The 17,140-nt window shown below is 37.3% G+C and overlaps 1 protein-coding gene across 2 annotated transcripts in view; it reads left to right on the top strand.

Annotated features, from left to right (window-relative positions):
- Positions 1 to 9,759: 9,759 nt before the first annotated feature.
- Positions 9,760 to 17,140, top strand: part of IL33 (interleukin 33) — a 47,872-nt gene continuing 40,491 nt past the window's right edge. For both annotated transcript variants that reach the window (XM_050761708.1, XM_050761706.1), the window contains exon 1: positions 9,760 to 9,858. The gene's annotated coding sequence lies outside the window, so the exon portion shown is untranslated. The remainder of the gene's footprint in view (positions 9,859 to 17,140) is intronic.

Here is a 17,140-nt window from a genome sequence, read left to right as displayed (position 1 = left end):
AGGAGTAGGGTGGGTTCCATGGTGGGGATGAAGTTGCCCAAAGTAACTACCCTAACAATAGATGGTCTGGAAGAAAAGGACCATAGGCTGGTGCAGAAGGTGTACCCAAAGTCAGACTACAAATCCTCGACTGTATCATCTCCCTCCTCATTTCTCACCATGCTCAGTCCAGCAATACTCCAAGGAAGAACACATCTTTGGTGTAGCTCCCACGTATCTTCTCTCCTGGCTTGTAATATGCACCTGTCATAAATTCCTGGGAGTTGAAGACTGAAGGCTGTTTCTCTTAGAATATGCTGTTTCCCTTAGAATTTTCTCAGATATGAACCAATTCTGGACATGCCTATAGATTGGTGGTTCTCAAATCTCTCCTGCAGAATCCTAGAATCTCGAGGCCTCCCACAACTGGGATAGTTTAAGCAATAGTGATCTTCCCTCTACTTCTCCTTCCACTGTAGGAGCTCTGCATCTATATGTTGACATGTATGAATTCTGTGTTAAGATTTTATTTGATGAAAGTTTGTTCTTTTAAGAAAAATCTGAAAACTATTGAGCTAAACCAAGTTTAGTAGTACATGGAGAGAATATTTTCTGTCCCAGACTTGCCTGAGAGCTCACTGTAGAAAAGACTGGGCATTTGATGCCAAGTATAGTAGTCCCCCTTATCCATGGGGGATACATTCCAAGATGCCCAGTGGATGCCTGAAGCCATGGATAGTACCAAACCCTCTATATTATATCGTTTTCCCCCATATATACATACTTTTGATAAAGTTTAGTTTATAAATTGGCACAGTAAGAGATTAATAATTAATAAAATAGAACAGTTATAACAAAATACTGTAATAAAATCTATGTGAATGTGGTCTCTTTCTCATTCTCAAAATACTGTAATATTTTCAGACCACTGTTAAATGCAGAAAGTGAAACTGCAAATAAGCAGGGAGTACTGTACCTGCTATTTCTCAATTGGTGCAGCTTATGGATTACTTTTCTAGGCACCAGGGATGGAAACAGAGAGGGAACTTTACCTCTGTGATTTCCACAAAACAAACAAAAACCAGGCTTATTGGTGTATAGCAGACTAGACTGTTCTAAATCCTGGCACCATTCATTTAACAGGCAGCATTTTCCTTTCTAGCTGCATCTCTTTTCAAATAAAGAATGAAAAGAGGTTGAGAGTAAAATCAAACATTGGCTTGATGATCTCCCAGGAAGGGCAGTTGTCTGCTGCCCAGCACTTCTCTTCACACATAAATCCACAATACAGCAGGTTGGTATCTGTCCAACGATCACTGAATAAGGGGCATGAGGAGCACAGGCAGACTACATTTTCCAGAGATTTTCATTTTTATATACTGGATGCTAATGAGCAAACTTCTAATGGAGGATTCACTGATTATTTTTAAAAAGGGTTAAATACGTGTGCTAAAAAAAAGTGTGAAGTAAAATTTTTCAGAATTGGCTACGGAGCATGTAACTCACTCTTCATACCATGTGGGGATGGTAGGCATTCTAGAATATCTTCCCTCTATCTCTCAGCTCCTCTCCCCATCCCTCTTCTTCTCAATCCAATCATCTCCCCCTCACAGAACTCTCACTATGTGTCACTTCCTGGCATCCCTGTTCCCTTCCTCAAGACATACCATCCTTACCTCTCCACAATACAATGTAGATTCCAGTCCTAAGTCGTCCAGAATCTTGCAACCTGTCACCTGAGACTTCATATGCCTCTCACTAGGGGATCTACTTTGGCTTCTGCTCAGTGTCCTCCACGAGGAAGCTCTGGTACCTTTGAAAGGGACAGAAAGGAAATGGTGGTGCTTCAATTTCAGCTCAGTCTCTTCCCACTAAAGTTTCTTCACAAGAAGGCAAACACAACTTATTAATGAAAGAATGTCTCTCTTCTTCCTACTAGCTGTTCTGGTCTATGTGAGGAACATAGATCTTTATCATCTCGATTGTGACCCGACTTCTTGTGAAATAATCGCCTTGGTCTAATGATCCTAAAATACTTGACTTCTTTCCCGACCTGGATTTTTCAAATTAATGGTGTTTTATCATAATCTTTTTATTGTAAGGACTAGCTTAATTGCCTTGTGACCAGAGAACATGGTTTGTTTGAAACAGCTTTTAAAAAAATGTCCACTTAAAAGTAGTTTTTTAAAACTGAGGTAAAATTCACATGATATAAAATTAACCAATTTAAAATGTACAATTCAGTAGCATTTAGTACATTCACAATATTGTGTAAACATTACCTGTGTCTAGTTCCAAACAGTTTCATCACTCCAGAAGGAAATCTTGTATGCATAAAGCATCCATTCACCATTTTCCCTTACCTCTAGCCCCTGGCAACCATCAATTTGCTTTCTATTTCTGTAGATTGTCCTTTCTGGATATTTCATATAAATGGAATCATACATTATGTGATATTTTGTGTCTGGATTCTTTCACTTAGCATAATGTTTTTATTCATGTTGTAGCAAGTATAACTACCTTATTTCTTTTTATGTCTGAACAATATTCTATTATGTGGATATACCACATTTTGTTTATTTATTCGTCAGTTGGTGAACATTTTAATTGATTCCACCATTTGGCTATTGTGAATGGCATTACTGTAAACATTTAGGTACAAGTTTTCATTCAAATACCTGATTTCAATTCTTCGAGTATACACTTTGGGATGGAATTGCTGGGCCATATGGTAATCTCATATGTAACTTTTTAAGGAACCACCAAACTGTTTTATGTAGTGGCTGCACCATTTTACATTCCCACCAGAATATATGAGGGTTGCATATTCTTCACATACTCAACAATAGTTATTTTTCCTTTTTTTAAAAAAAAAAAAAAAAAAAAGTACACGCATCCTAGTGGGTGAAAAGTAGTATTTCACTGTGGTTTTGATTGGCATTTCTCCAATGACTGATGAAACTGAACATGTTTTCATGTGCTTGTTAGCCATTTGTATATCTTCTTTGGAGAAATACCCATTGAAAACTTTTGCCCATTTTAAAATTGGGTTACCTTTTTGGTTTTGAGTTATAAGAGCTCTTTATATATTCTGCATATTAGATCCTAATTAGATATATGATTTGCAAATATTTCCTTCTATCCTGTAGGTTGTATTTTCACTATCTTGATAGTGTCATTGAACCACAAATATTTTAATTGTATTGAAGCCTAGATGTGGTAGCTCATGCTTGTAATCCCAACACTGTAGGAGGACAAGGCAGGAGGATCACTTGAGACAATTAGCTTAGGAAACATTGCAAAACCCTGTCTCTATAAAAAAATACAAAAATTAGCTGTGTGTAGTGGCATGCACCTGTCATCCCAGCTACTTGGGAGGCTGAGGTGGGAGGATTGCTTGGGCCCAGGAGGTCAAGGCTGCAGTAAGCCATGCACTCCAGCCTACGCAACAGAGCAAGACTCTGTCTCAAATAAATAAATAAATAAATAAATAATTGTAATGAAATTCAATTTACCTATTTTGTTTTTACTTCTGCTTTTGTTGTCATATCTAAAAAAATCTATTACCAAATCTAAAGTCATGAAGATTTACTCCTATATTTTCTTCTAAGAGTTCTATAGCTTTAACTCTTACATTTAGATTTTTAATCCATTTTGGTGTATTTTGTATATGGTGTGAAACAGAGGTCCAACTTCACTCTTTTGAATGTTGATATTCAGCTGTCCCAACACTATCTGTCAAAAAGACTATTGCTCAAGACAATTCCTTTCCTCATTGATTTTTACTCCCTTGTCAAGAACCAGTTGATCATAGATGTGAAGGTTTATTTCTAGACTCTCAAGTTTATTTCACTTATTTATATGCACATCCTCTGTCAGTATCATACTTTATTACTGTTACTTTATGGTAAGGTTTGAAATTGGAAAACGTGAGTACTCCAACTTTATTCTTTTTCAAGATTGTTTTGGCTTTTCTGGGTCTAAAATTCTGTATCAATTTTAGAATCAGCTTCTCAATTTCTACAAATAATCCAGCTGAAATTCAGCCTAGAGAATGTGTAGAATATTTAGATCAATGTGAAGCATGTTACTATTTAATAATATTAAGCTTTCTTAGTGATAAACATAGGATGCCTTTCCATTCATTTAAATCTTTTTAAATTTATTTCAACAACATTTTGTAGTTTTCAGTATTCAATTCTCTCACCTCCTTAGTTAAATTTATTCCTAAGTATTTCATTTTTGACACAATTGTAAATAAAATTGATTTCTTAATTTTCTGTTTTGAGACATTTATATTGTATAAAAGTACAATTGATTCTTAAGTGCTGCTCCTGTATCTGCAGCTTTGCTAAATTCATTTATTATCTCTAACAGTTTTTTGTGGGTTCTTTGTGATTTTCTATATATAGAATGATGTCATCTGCAATAAATATAATTTTATTTCTTTCTCTTCCAATTTGCCTGCCTTTTATTTCTTTCTTTCTTTCTTTCTTTCTTTTTTTTTTTTTTTTTTTTTTTGCCTAATTGTTCTGGCTAAAATTTCTGGCATGATGTTGAACAAAAGTTTGAAAATGGGCATTCTTCAGCAGACACCTCATATAGGAGAGCTCTGGATGGCATCTGGCAGGTGCCCCTCTGGGATGAAGCTTCCAAAGGAAAGAACAGGCAGCAATCTTTGCTGTTCTGCAGCCTCTGCTGGTGATAACCAGGCAAACAGGGTCTGAAGTGGACCTAAAGCAAACTCCAGCAGATCTGCAGCAGAGGGGCCTGTTAGAAGGAAAACTAACTAACAGAAAGGAAGAGCACATCCACTTAGAGACCCCATCTGAAGGTCACCAACATCAAAGACCAAAGGTAGATAAATCCACAAAGATGGGGAGAAACCAGTGCAAAAAGGATGCAAATTCCGAAAACAAGAATGCCTCTTCTCCTCCAAAGGATCATAATTCCTCACCAGCAAGGGAACAAAACTGGACAGAGAATGAGTTTGATGAATTGTCAGAAGTAGGCTTCAGAAACTGTGTAATAACAAGCTCCTCTGAGCTAAAGGAACATGTTCAAATCCAATGCAAGGGAGTTAAGAACGTTGAAAAAAAGTTAGATGAATTGCTAATTAGAATAACTGGTTTAGAGAAGACCATAAATGACCTGACGGAGCTGAAAAACACACCACGAGAACTTGGTGAAGCATACACAAGTATCAATAGCCAAATCAACCAAGCAGAGGAAAGGATATTAGAGATTGAAGATCAACTTAATGAAGTAAAGCGTGAAGACAAGAACAGAGAAAAAAGAATGAAAAGGAACGAAAAAATCCTCTAAGAAATATGAGACTGTGTGAAAAGACCAAACCTATGTTTGATTGGTATACCTGAAAGTGATGGGGAGAATGGAACCAAGCTGGAAAACACTCTTCAGGATATTATCCAGGAAACTTCCCCAACCTAGCAAGACAGGCCAACATTCAAATTCAGGAAATACAGAGAACAACTCAAAGATACTCCTCGAGAAGTATCTCTGATACTCCGAGAAGTATCTCTGCACTCTGCGCCACTGCACTCCAGCCTGGGCGACTGAGTGAGACTCCGTCTCAAAAAAAAAAAAAAAAAAAAAACTCCTGGTCTCAAGCACTCCTACTGCCTCAGCCTCCCAAGTAGCTGGGACTACAGGCATGTGCCTCCATGCCTAGCTAATTTAAAATTTTCTTTTGGAGAGACAAAGACTTACTATATTGCCCAGGCTGGTCTCAAACTCCTGGGCTCAAGCAATCTGCCCACCCCAGTCTACCAAAACACAGGGATTACAGGAAGGAACCACCATGCCCGGTATATTAGTCAGGGTTCTCTAGAGAGACAGAACTAATAGAATAGATATATAAAGGAGTTTATTAGGTATTAACTTACACAATCACAAGGTCCTACAATAGGCTGTCTGCAAGCTTGAGGAGCAGGAGAGCCAGTCTGAGTCTCAAAACTGAAGAACTTGGAGTCTGATATTCGAGGGCAGGAAGCATCCAGGACAGGAGAAAGATGTAGGCTGAGAGGTTAGGCTAGTCTCTCTTTTTTCATTTTTCTGCCAGCTTTATATTTGCTGGAAGCTGATTAGATTGTGCCCACCATAATTAAGGGTGGATCTGCCTTCCCCAGTCCAGTGGCTCAAATGTTCATCTCTTTTGGTAACACCCAGACACACCCAGGATTAATACTTTGTATCCTTCAATCCAATCAAGTTGACACTCAGTATTAACCATCACACCTGGCCAGTAACTTCTTTGTATCTTTAGTATATGTCTCTTTAAAACAGCACTACATGGATCTTTTCTTTTCAAGTCTAAGTATATTAGTTTCTTCGACTGGTGCCTTTAGTCCATGTAATGAGATTACTGATATATTTGTGTTAAATCTATCATGTTTTGTTTTTTCTCTTGGTATTACCTTTCCTATGCTTTGTTGTCTCTTCTTTCTTGATTTCTGCTGGATAGACTGCTATTTTCTTCTCGTTCTATTTTTCTCCTCTAATCATTTGGAAGTTAGTTATATGTCCAATTTCTATTATTCTGAATTTTTTTCTAGAAATTTAAAAATGAATACAGAGCCCAAAACTCAGCAATATTTTTACCCTCTTCCTGAGCAATACAATATACTTGGGAACTCTCATTCCTATCATCATCTCTCCAGACGTATAGGCTATTTTTTGTAATGTATTTAGTTCTAGTTTGTTTTTCTTAAACTTACAAGATATTATCATCAGTATTTACCATTAATATTGGTTAGCATTACCTCAATATTTATCATAGTTTTTATTTTTCAATTCTGCTTATATCTCAGACCCTATTTAGGTTCACCTTCCTCCATGTGAAGTATATCCTTTAAATTTTCATTTTTTTAAGGTCTATTGGCACAAAACATCAATTTGAACTTTTTTTCTTTGGTAATAAAATAGTGCCACCAAATCAAGTATATGTCTATGGGTCAGCAAAATTTTAGACAGTCACCCATATAGCTTGCATCTACCCTGAAAGGAGAAAGTTAGTAAGGCAGATTTGGGACTTGGGAAGTAATGGGGTTGGGGATGAGGAACTATAAAAGTCATAAAACCTGGGGTGACCATATCTCAGTGTTTTCCTACTATTCTGGTCAAATGATTAACAACATTCTTTTCATTCTCAAACACTTATGATTCAGATAACAAGTTATATGGTTACTAGAATAAAGTCTGTACGATCTAACCCATAGTCATCCTGCCTTCTAGAGCCATGCTTCCATCTTCATTCAACTAGCTACTTGAGTAGCATGGAGTAACTTGTGGCAGTCCAATGTTACCATTGAGAATAACCAGAAAGGCAGATAAGGAGAGAGAGCTGCTGAAGCACTAAGGATGAGGGCTAAGATTCCATGGAGAGATTAGCTAACAGTTATGGCTACTTTTCATAACAGTTACAAGAGCATTTGCCAAGGCAGGGAATCTGTATTTTACCAAGGTAGGAGGTCACTGCCAGGAGATAGAGAAATCACTGTTGATTGGTGCTGTGGGAATGAAGAGACAAAATTGGAAATTAGAAGGTCCAAGCCCCCATCAAGAAGAGAGGGCTGGAGAACTCAACCTACATATAATGAGTTTCCTCTTCAAAACACCAGCCGAATTATGCAGCTGCATGGGGGTAAAGGCAAAAAAAATAATCAGAAAGCCTCTTAAAAGCAGAGCTGTGGTTTTGGCAGGCTTTTTGCTTTTGTTCTTGTTTCATAAAGAGACTAGAGTTATAGTTCATGACTGCTGGGAGAAAATTGAATAATTTTAAAAAAATTATTTCGTCCAGGCCGGACACGGTGGCTCACGCCTGTAATCCCAGCACTTTGGGAGGGCAAGGCGGGTGGATCACGAGGTCAGGGGATCAAGACCATCCTGGCTAACACAGTGAAACCCCGTCTCTACTAAAACATACAAAAAATTAGCCGGCCATGGTGGCGGGTGTCTGTAGTCCCAGCTACTCGGGATGCTGAGGCAGGAGAATGATATAAACCCAGGAGGCAGAACTTGCAGGGAACTGAGATCGCACCACTGCACTCCAGCCTAGGTGACAGAACGTGACTCTGTCTCAAAAAAAAAAAAAATTGTTTCATCAAAAAAAGAGCATAAGACAGGGGGACAAAATAGGGGGGAAGAAAGCAAGATAGTAGAAACAAATTAAAATTCGTCAATAATTACAACAGATGTTCCAGTTCAAAGACAAATGATTGTCAAACTGGTAAACAAACAAACAAAAAACTGTATACCTCATATATGTGACATATCTTAAATATAAGGACACAGAAAGTTTGAAAAAAAAAACATGAAAAGAGAAACACTATGTGAAAACTAACCAAAAGAATGTTTGCAGAACTCTGCTAATGGACAAAGCAGACAAATGGACAAAGCAGACTTTAAGGCATGAAGCATAACTAGAGATAAAAAGAGAAATTTTTGAAACAATGAAGGAGGGTTCAATACATATCATAAAGATACATTATTCATCCTTTGTAATTTCCTCAGTATTTGCAAGAATTCCCAGAGTAGAGTATGCTAATATTCCCTGGGCTGTTACTCGTCACCCCTCCCTCCTATTTATTGCACACAGTTCAATTCCTGATTAACTTTTGTCATGTTGGCATCCTGTCTGCTTGCTTCACTGCTTTATCCAAAGGGCGGACACAGCCATCTTTCTTCATTTCTCACAAACACAACACTATCGCTTGTAGCAGATGATTGCTCAGGTTTGGGGATGATTAAAGGGGATTACTGCACAGAAAATGAAACAACTTTAAACAAGATAACAGAGTTCCTTAGTTGTTTTTCCCAAAGGGGACTCCACCACAGTCACATTTTTCCAAGCCTGGTCAGCCATCTATTGCTGTCTCATTTTCTCTTTCCCCTGGATTTCAGAACCCTAACATTCTATCCCTCAAAATGCCATGAGAAAAACTAAAAAATTCCTAATTCATTTTACAGTAAACTTTTTTCTGCTGTCCCTTTGTTTCAAGCTCACCCTTCTAATATTGTAGACTGAATGGCTGTAGGGGCTTGCTAGGGTAACAGTCCATCACAATATCCTTCTAAGTACAGCAGCAGTCTTCCTTCCAATGAGTGATCTTAGGATGTAGAATCAGTCCAAGTCTTAAAAGAGCATTACCTCACCCCTTTATTTCTGCTACAGATGCCAAACGAAATGGAGAGAGGGTGAGTAGGAGCAAAATTTCTCATGAGGTAAGAACAATTTCTCATGGGATCTACAGTACAGGATTTGCTTTTGTAATAAAGTATTATCTTCTGTGAGATTTTTGAGATGAATAGGAAGAAAAGATGAACAGTAGGGAGCAGGAAGACACATCAGATATGTTGGAATACAGAGTATCTGACAGCTTTTATTTGCAGATGAGCTGCTTATTACTGATATGCCAAAGAGGGTCGCAAATTTCTATTATAAAGGAATTTGGAATAAACTGATCTCTTAATGAAGGTTGTAAATTAAGAAGCCAATGGCCAAAAGTGAAAATATAAATGGCAAAAGAATTTCAAAATGAACAGTGCTGAAGTTAAAGTTTAGTTTAACTCCAAAGAGAGCCAAAACATAAAGTTTAGGGGCAGAAGAATCATAATTGCTGGTTTAAAATATTAAGATGGAGGGAGGATGCAGAAAGTAATGAGCCTTAGAAGTTGACAGAATTGCAACTCTGTTGGCTCTTTACATGAGATTTCAAGCCTGCTAAAATCTCACCCGCCCAGATCTCCCTTCTAAGGCAATTTGGTTCTCTGCCAAACTTTTGTTAATAAAAAGAATCTAGACTCCTCTGAACACAGAGCTGCAGCTCTTCAGGGAAGAAATCAAAACAAGACCACAAGGTAAGACTGAATATTCCGGGACATTTTTAGTCAGATTTTGCAAAGTAAAACCTTGGGAACCATGGAGAACTGTGTTTTTGTTTTTGTTTTTTTTCCTGAAAAATAAATGATAAGGCCAGTTTGTTATTATTGCTAATAGCAATAAAAGTCGATGAAAATAGCTGTTACTAACATAATTCCATTTGCTTTCCTTTGGGTGATTTCTAAAATTAATAAATTGCTAAAAGAGATTATAATGGTTTTTATAGTAAATTCTGCCCCCTCCATGAAACTTTATTTTATTTTATTTTATTTTATTTTATGTTTTTTAAGAGAAGGGATCTTGCTCTATAGCGCAGGCTGGAGCACAGTGGTGTAACCCTAGCTCACTACAGCCTCCAACTCCTGGGCTCAAGCAATCATTCTGTCTCAGCTTCCCAAGTAGCTGGAATTATAGGCACACACCACTGTGTCTGGGTAATTTTTTAATTTTATGTAGAGATAGGGTCTTTGCTTTGTTGCCAGGCTGGAAACTTTATAAAGCAAGTTGATAATTCTACTTCAAACTCCTAATGCTTACTTAAGACGAACATGCTTGCAATTGTTTACAAGTGGTTTTCAGTAAAGGGGGGACATCGCCAAGCGTGGTGGCTCAAGCCTGTAATCCCAACACTTTGGGAGGCCGAGGCAGTGGATCGCCTGGGGTCAGGAGTTCATGACCAGCCTGGCCAACAGGGTGAAACCCCATCTCTACAAAAAAAAAAAAAAAACAACACACACACACACACACACACACACACAAATTAGCTGGGTGTGGTGGCGGGTGCCTGTAATCCCAGCTACTCGGGAGGCTGAGGCTGGAGAATTGCTTGAACCCAGGAGGTGGAGGTTGCAGTGAGCCAAGATCATGCCATTGCACTCCAGCCTGGGTAACAAGAGCTAAATCTGGTCTCAAAAAAAAAAAAAAAAGTAAAAGTGGAACAAACATGTAATTGCCCAATGGGCTCTTCCTGCCCACTGCACAGACAAAACCAATTCGCTGAAACCATGGCATGGCAGTGAAGAGTTTAATTGACCCAAGGCCAGCCATGCCACAGAGGATTTAAAGTTATTACTCAAATCTCCCCAAAAATTTGGAGGCTAGGGTTTTTCAAGGTTAGTTTGACAGGCAAAGGGCTTAGGGGAATAGGTGCTGCTGATTGGTTGGGAATAAAATCATAGACAAGTGAAAAATAGTCCTCGTGTGTGCGCTGAGTCTATTTCTGTGTGGGGGCCACAGAGGAGTCACTGGTCATCAGAAATGCAAAAACCTGAACAGACATCTCTAAAGGTCAATCTTGGCTTATGCAATAGTGATGTTATTTACAGTAGTCACTGGGGAAGCTGCAAATCTTGTGACCTCCAGAATAATGGTTGGTAATCATTTTTCTATGCCTACATCTTGGCAGAATTCAGGCCCCTCTCTAACTCCTAACTTGGTGGTCTTTCATTAGTTTTACCATGATGGTTACTTTTGGGGAAGGGTTATTATCATTTAAACCATACACTAAATTTCTCCCAAAGTTAGCTTGGCCCAAGCCCAGGAATGACCAAGCAATTTGGAGGTTAAAAGCATGATGGGGGTTGGTTATGTCTGATCTCTTTCACTGTCATAATTTTCTCACTGTTACTTCTCACTTTCAGTTTCAAATACAAGAACTGAGAGGTACCATCCCCTCAAAAATAAACTTTTGTGGAAAAATAAGGAATTGATACCCTAAATGGAGAAACTCAAAAGCTCATCAGTTTTGCTACTATTCTTCATTTACAGACTTTCTTTTGAAGATTGTTTTCTTTTCTTTATTCCTTGCTCTCTGCCTCCTCACAATTTTCTCTGCCTTTTCTTTCCACACATGAATATATGCCTCCATACTATTTTAATTAAGAAAATAGCACAAATCCAAAAGTATGTCCTGTGGCTGCATACAAGTCCGAGACTTGAGAGTGAAGCGTCTAGGGCAAAGACCCGTACTTCCTCTTCTGCACTGTGCTTCTCCCACCTGAAGCATCCTTCTGTGCCACACTGAGGTCCTATACTGTTTCCAACATTCTTACTTATTGCTTCTCAAGTTTGTTTGTTGAATACTTAATGCTCCTCTTTTGATTTCCACCCAGAAAATGTACTGCTCTGAGTTCAGAAAACTTCAGAATCCTCTATTTCCCAAAGTTTAGGGTGCTTGAACTGAATCACACAGCTCTGTAGTGTCTTAAACAGTTAAGAACTTCTAGCACAAGCATCACACTTCCCTCAGCTCAAATTTCACATTTTCTCCATTCTTCTCTGAAAGGATCCTGGACCTTCTACCAATCTTTGGTTACTTCATAATTGATTTCCTAAGCAATCTAGATATTTATCTCTTTCCCATCACTGTCTAGCTTACAGTATCTACAGCCAGAAAGTACCTCTTTCCCTTTCCCATTTATAGAGAGAAAAGAATCCTGAGGCAAACTTTCACTTAGGGGTTGAAATAGCCAGAACTGAAAATAAGGGAAGAGACTGAGAAACAGGAAATGTCACTCTAGGCCAGGGTTTCCCAGGGATTAAGGAAATAAAGCTTACAATTAACTTCGGGGAAATAGGCATGAAATTCAATTGTGAAAAGTTAAGCTCCATCAGGGAATTAAATCATTACAAAGAAATACTGAAGAGGGGTCAGCATTGGGAGAAAGATAGATAGATAGATAGATAGATAGATAGATAGATAGATAGATAGATAGATAGATAGATATCCATATAGATATTCTCCATATATATGTGTGTGTATATATATGTCTACATCAGAAAATACATATGTCAGTAAATCTGATACCATAAGGGTTTTTCTGGAGATGTGAGTCAGACTGTGCCAAAATCAATGTATCTTTCATTCAAGTTGAAATTTTGGCAAACATGGTGGAAATCAAGAGGATTATTGGAATTCACCTTCTTTGTGTCTCAGTTTGTAGCAGGAACATTTAGAAACATTAAGACCAAATATGAACTCCTGGAACAGCAGAAAGAAATGGACCTTAATTCTATCAACAACAAAATGATTGGGTTGGGTTCAAGAACTTCAGGAAATCATGGTAGAACCTCTAATCTCTTCGGTTTCCTGTAGGTTCTCTGGTGCTGACATCTGCAAGCAAAAGTAACTTTTAAGGGGACACAACCTTAGTGGGCCTCAAAAAGTTCAGGCAAAGTTCAGTATGCAGGGAGTGGTAAGGGGCAGTGAGGAATTGGGGGTGCTTCCTGCCTATAGCGGACTCCTGGCACATGCTGCTCATGTTATTATTGGTAGATTACACTATACCTATGAAGGTATTTATTTTTGTTTCGTATGTTTTTAAGTGAAGAGTGCAATATAGCATAATAGTAAAAATACAAATTTTTAGAGGCAGTCAGGCCTCCAGTCCATCATCCATCATTCATCAGCTGTGTAATTTTGGATCTTACTTAACTTTCCTGAGCCTGAATTTTTTTCTCCTGTGTAAAATCTGAAACAAACAAGCAACAAAATCCCACTCAAGATAGGTGTTGTGGTGGGTAAAACAAGTTAGAAGCAGTCATCAAAGGTAGTTTAGTAATCCCTGACCATTTACTAAAAGTGAGACTTTTATCTTCCACATTATCCCTCACAGCACCTCTGTGAGGTAAATATTATCTCCATTTATGAAATTGAGACAGTGGGATTTGAAAAGATTGTAGTACTAACCCAAAATCATAAAGTCAGTAAATTTCAGACCAGAGATTAAAGTCCAGGGTCAGGTCCCATTAAGAAAAAAGAACTAAAGAACAATTCCAAACTACTTAATTTAGTGCATCTCTAATCCTCTTCGTGAAGCTATTTTTTTACTCAAAGTTTCCATCATTTTCAAATATGAAAATATTAATGAGGTGACATTAAAATCTTCTATCTATTTCCTTCAGGGCTACATTCACTGTTGTGTGAGGGAAAGAGTTTCTGCCAGCCATCGTTCTCTTCTGTAACTTTTTTTTTTTTTTTTTTTTTTTTTTTGCCATTCCCATTGCTATTTTCAGAACAAAGGAGAAGTTCACTTACAAACTTGGCTGAGTGCTTCACTTTTAATCAGCACCCAGTTTACATCTAATTCCCCTCCACTTTGAACACTCCATAAATTAAACGATTGTCATAATTTTCCCTAGCCATATTAGTGCATCTGAGACCTTTTGCAATGGTAAGAATGTTTTGCTCACTATTTCCCACGTAGTTCCTAGCAAATATTCAATAGTTCCTTAAAAAGTTTCACAGAACTTCATAGTTTTGTGTGTCTGCTGTGCTCAAATCTCAGCCACTCTAACTTCTTAGCCTGCTGACTTATTAATGGCAATTGTTTAAGAAATGCTATTTAAGTTGTTTATAATTTCTTTTTAGAGGACTATATGCTTTTCTTCACTTGTTCTTTTCTTTGGAGAATTATTAGACCCAAACATGAACTTCCTCAAATCTGAATTTACTAGTTTCAAAGATTTTCCCCCCTAAATTTTATTTTTCCATTATCTCTTATACATATATATTATTTGTCCACGTTCTTTAACAATCCTGTTTTAACAATACTTGATCAGTAGTCAGCATAACTACTTCATATTGGTAAATAATAATAATTATTATTATTTATTTTTGAGACAGAGTCTGTCACCCTAGCTGGAGAGCAGTAGCTCAATCACAACTCACTGCAGCCTTCACATCCTGGGCTCAGGCTATCCTCCCACCTCAGCCTCCTAAGTAGCTGAGACCATAGGCCTGTGCTGCCTCACCTGGCTAGTTTTTTTACGTTTTGTAGAAATGAGGTCTCACTATGTTGCCCAGGATGATCTCAAACTCCTGGGCTTAAGTGACCTTCCTGCCTCAGCCTCTCCAAGTGCTAGGATTACTGGTGTGAGCCACTGTGCCTGATCCATAATTTTAAAGTTTCCTTTAGTAATATTTCATCCTAAACTTTTGAACAAGTTTCAGGCACAGAAATAAGTGCCAATATTCATTCTTATGTAATTTAATGACTATCTCCAGCTTCCTGTTTTTTCCCCCATAAGAAAAAAGGTCCATACTACCTGAATGTATGGCGGCATTATTTTTTCTTCACTGACTTATTCAAGAGCCATATGGTGTGTGGAACCTTAATCATAATTGTCAGTATGTAGTGGTCATTTAATATAATAAATTAGATGCTATTAAATCAAAGGAGTATAAGCTGTTTTACAAAAAATGTTTGGAGGATACCATGCCTAGGATGTGACAGGTAATGCTTACATCTGGCTGTCCAATTATTATTACTTTTCATTATGTCAAGTGGAAGAATTTCTGCTCAGTGCTATAAGGCCCATTAAAGCAGATTCAACATTTAGAAGCATTTAAAGTCATTCGCACTGTGATGTGACAGAAAAAAAATGTTTAAGTCTATATTTCTCAATTCATAAAAGCATAAAACTTAGAAGTCTATTATTTTGTCAGCATTCAATTTTTTTCTAGGTATTTATGGCAAAAGCTGGTAAAAGGGCATCTGGGTTTAGACCCATTGGTTCTCCCTACTGTCTAGGTGGAACCATGCAGCAACTAGTAACCTCTAGAATGGCAGTTCACTGTACCTATTTTATGAAAAGTCTCTTGGCAAAGGAAAGGCTACCAGTTATATTTATTTCTCTGTACATCAGTGGGTACACTCAAGAAGAAGTCATCTGTCCACAGTGGGAAGATCTTTGGGGTTTAACAGAGTCTTTTCACTTTAGTAGATTTCCCACTAAGCCCAGCTACCAGGTAAGTAAGGCTGAGCCAACTAAGAATTCCACAGAGAAATAATGAAGTCAGCAATTTGGGGAATAGCTGGAGCAGCCCATGAAGGAGGCAAAGTGAAAAGCTTGTCATACTATGGTGCTCAAGCTTCCAGATGTTTGAGCTGCATTTTCAGATCACCGCACAAGGCAGTTCTGTTAAAACTTTATGGAAATGAAATATCCAGGGTGTAGATTGTGGCTTATTTTATTCAGATAAATGGCCAGAAAGTTTCATATCTATGAGAAGAAGGCCTCTATACTCTTAAGTTTTAAATGGCTTGTAATGATCACATTTAATTTCATCTAATAATGTTGTGTGTTAGCAGGCAGCCATTTGGTTGTACAAGAAAATCTCATGCTTTCTACTCAGGTGATATTCAAAATATTTAATAGCTGGCATGGCATTAGCAAAGACAAATAAGAAAGGAACCAGTCTTGCAGCATACTAGCTAAATACCAGCATTGGGAGGGACTCTCATTTTGGCTTTTGACTATGCCAGATAAGTTGGATGGTGTGGCAGTGAAAGTGTTGTGGAATATATTACATGCTTTACAAAACTTTTAATAACCTGTGCTATAATATCAGTTATTTCTGTCACTATTCAATAAGCATATCTCAAACACAAGAAGAAAAGCCTGCAAAAGTTACGCTATCTGTAACTTTAGTCTTGGCACAAGGAAAAACTTTCACATATTTTTTTGTTTTAGTCAAATTGTCACCATTTAGCACATAGAATCCCCTTTATATTAGCCCACTTGTTCTTTTAAAATATAACCACAGAATTTTAAATAATGCATTCCTGCTGTCAGGCAGCAATTTCTTTTTAATTTTGAAAGTGTTGATGTTGTATTAACTGATTTTTTTTTTTTTTTTTTTTTTACTTGGTAGCTACATTTGTTCCTGGAGGATAGGGAAGTCTGCTTAACAGTTGACTTTATGAGTAGAATGTTAACTGAAGATTGATTTTCTTTCTTTCAAGCTTTTTAATTAAGAAATATATCATACACATAAACTAATATATGGAATGTATATGTAAGTGTAAGTTCTGGAGAAAAATAAGAAAACAAATACCTGTGTATTTATCATGCAGTTTAAAAAATAGAATATTTCTTATACCTTTGAAGGCTCCTCTGTGTCACTACCTAATTGCATCTCCTTTGGTTTCCCCCAGACGTAACAACCAAGAATTTATGTTTATTATTCCTTCCTTTGCTTTAGGATTTTATGAAGTTTGATTTTCAAAGTCTTGGCAAGTCATTTCATTTTGTCACTATTTGTCCCACGATGACTTAAGGCATGACTTACATGTATATGATATTCATAATCATTTTGTAGACAAATTTAAATACACTAAATGTTTTGTAAACAAACATAACTGATGTTTTACTGTTTTGCAAAAATAAAATAGTAATAACAGTACTATTACTGGTAATCTGCACTTGTTTTTTTTTTTTAAAAGAGTACCTCAAAGAGTTACTTATAAGTTTTTAAAA

The sequence above is a fragment of the Macaca thibetana genome, chromosome 15 (assembly GCF_024542745.1).
Source record: "Macaca thibetana thibetana isolate TM-01 chromosome 15, ASM2454274v1, whole genome shotgun sequence".
NCBI lineage: Eukaryota > Metazoa > Chordata > Mammalia > Primates > Cercopithecidae > Macaca > Macaca thibetana.
The sequence above is the reverse complement of the archived record's forward strand: the minus strand, read 5'-3'. Positions and strand labels throughout refer to the sequence as shown.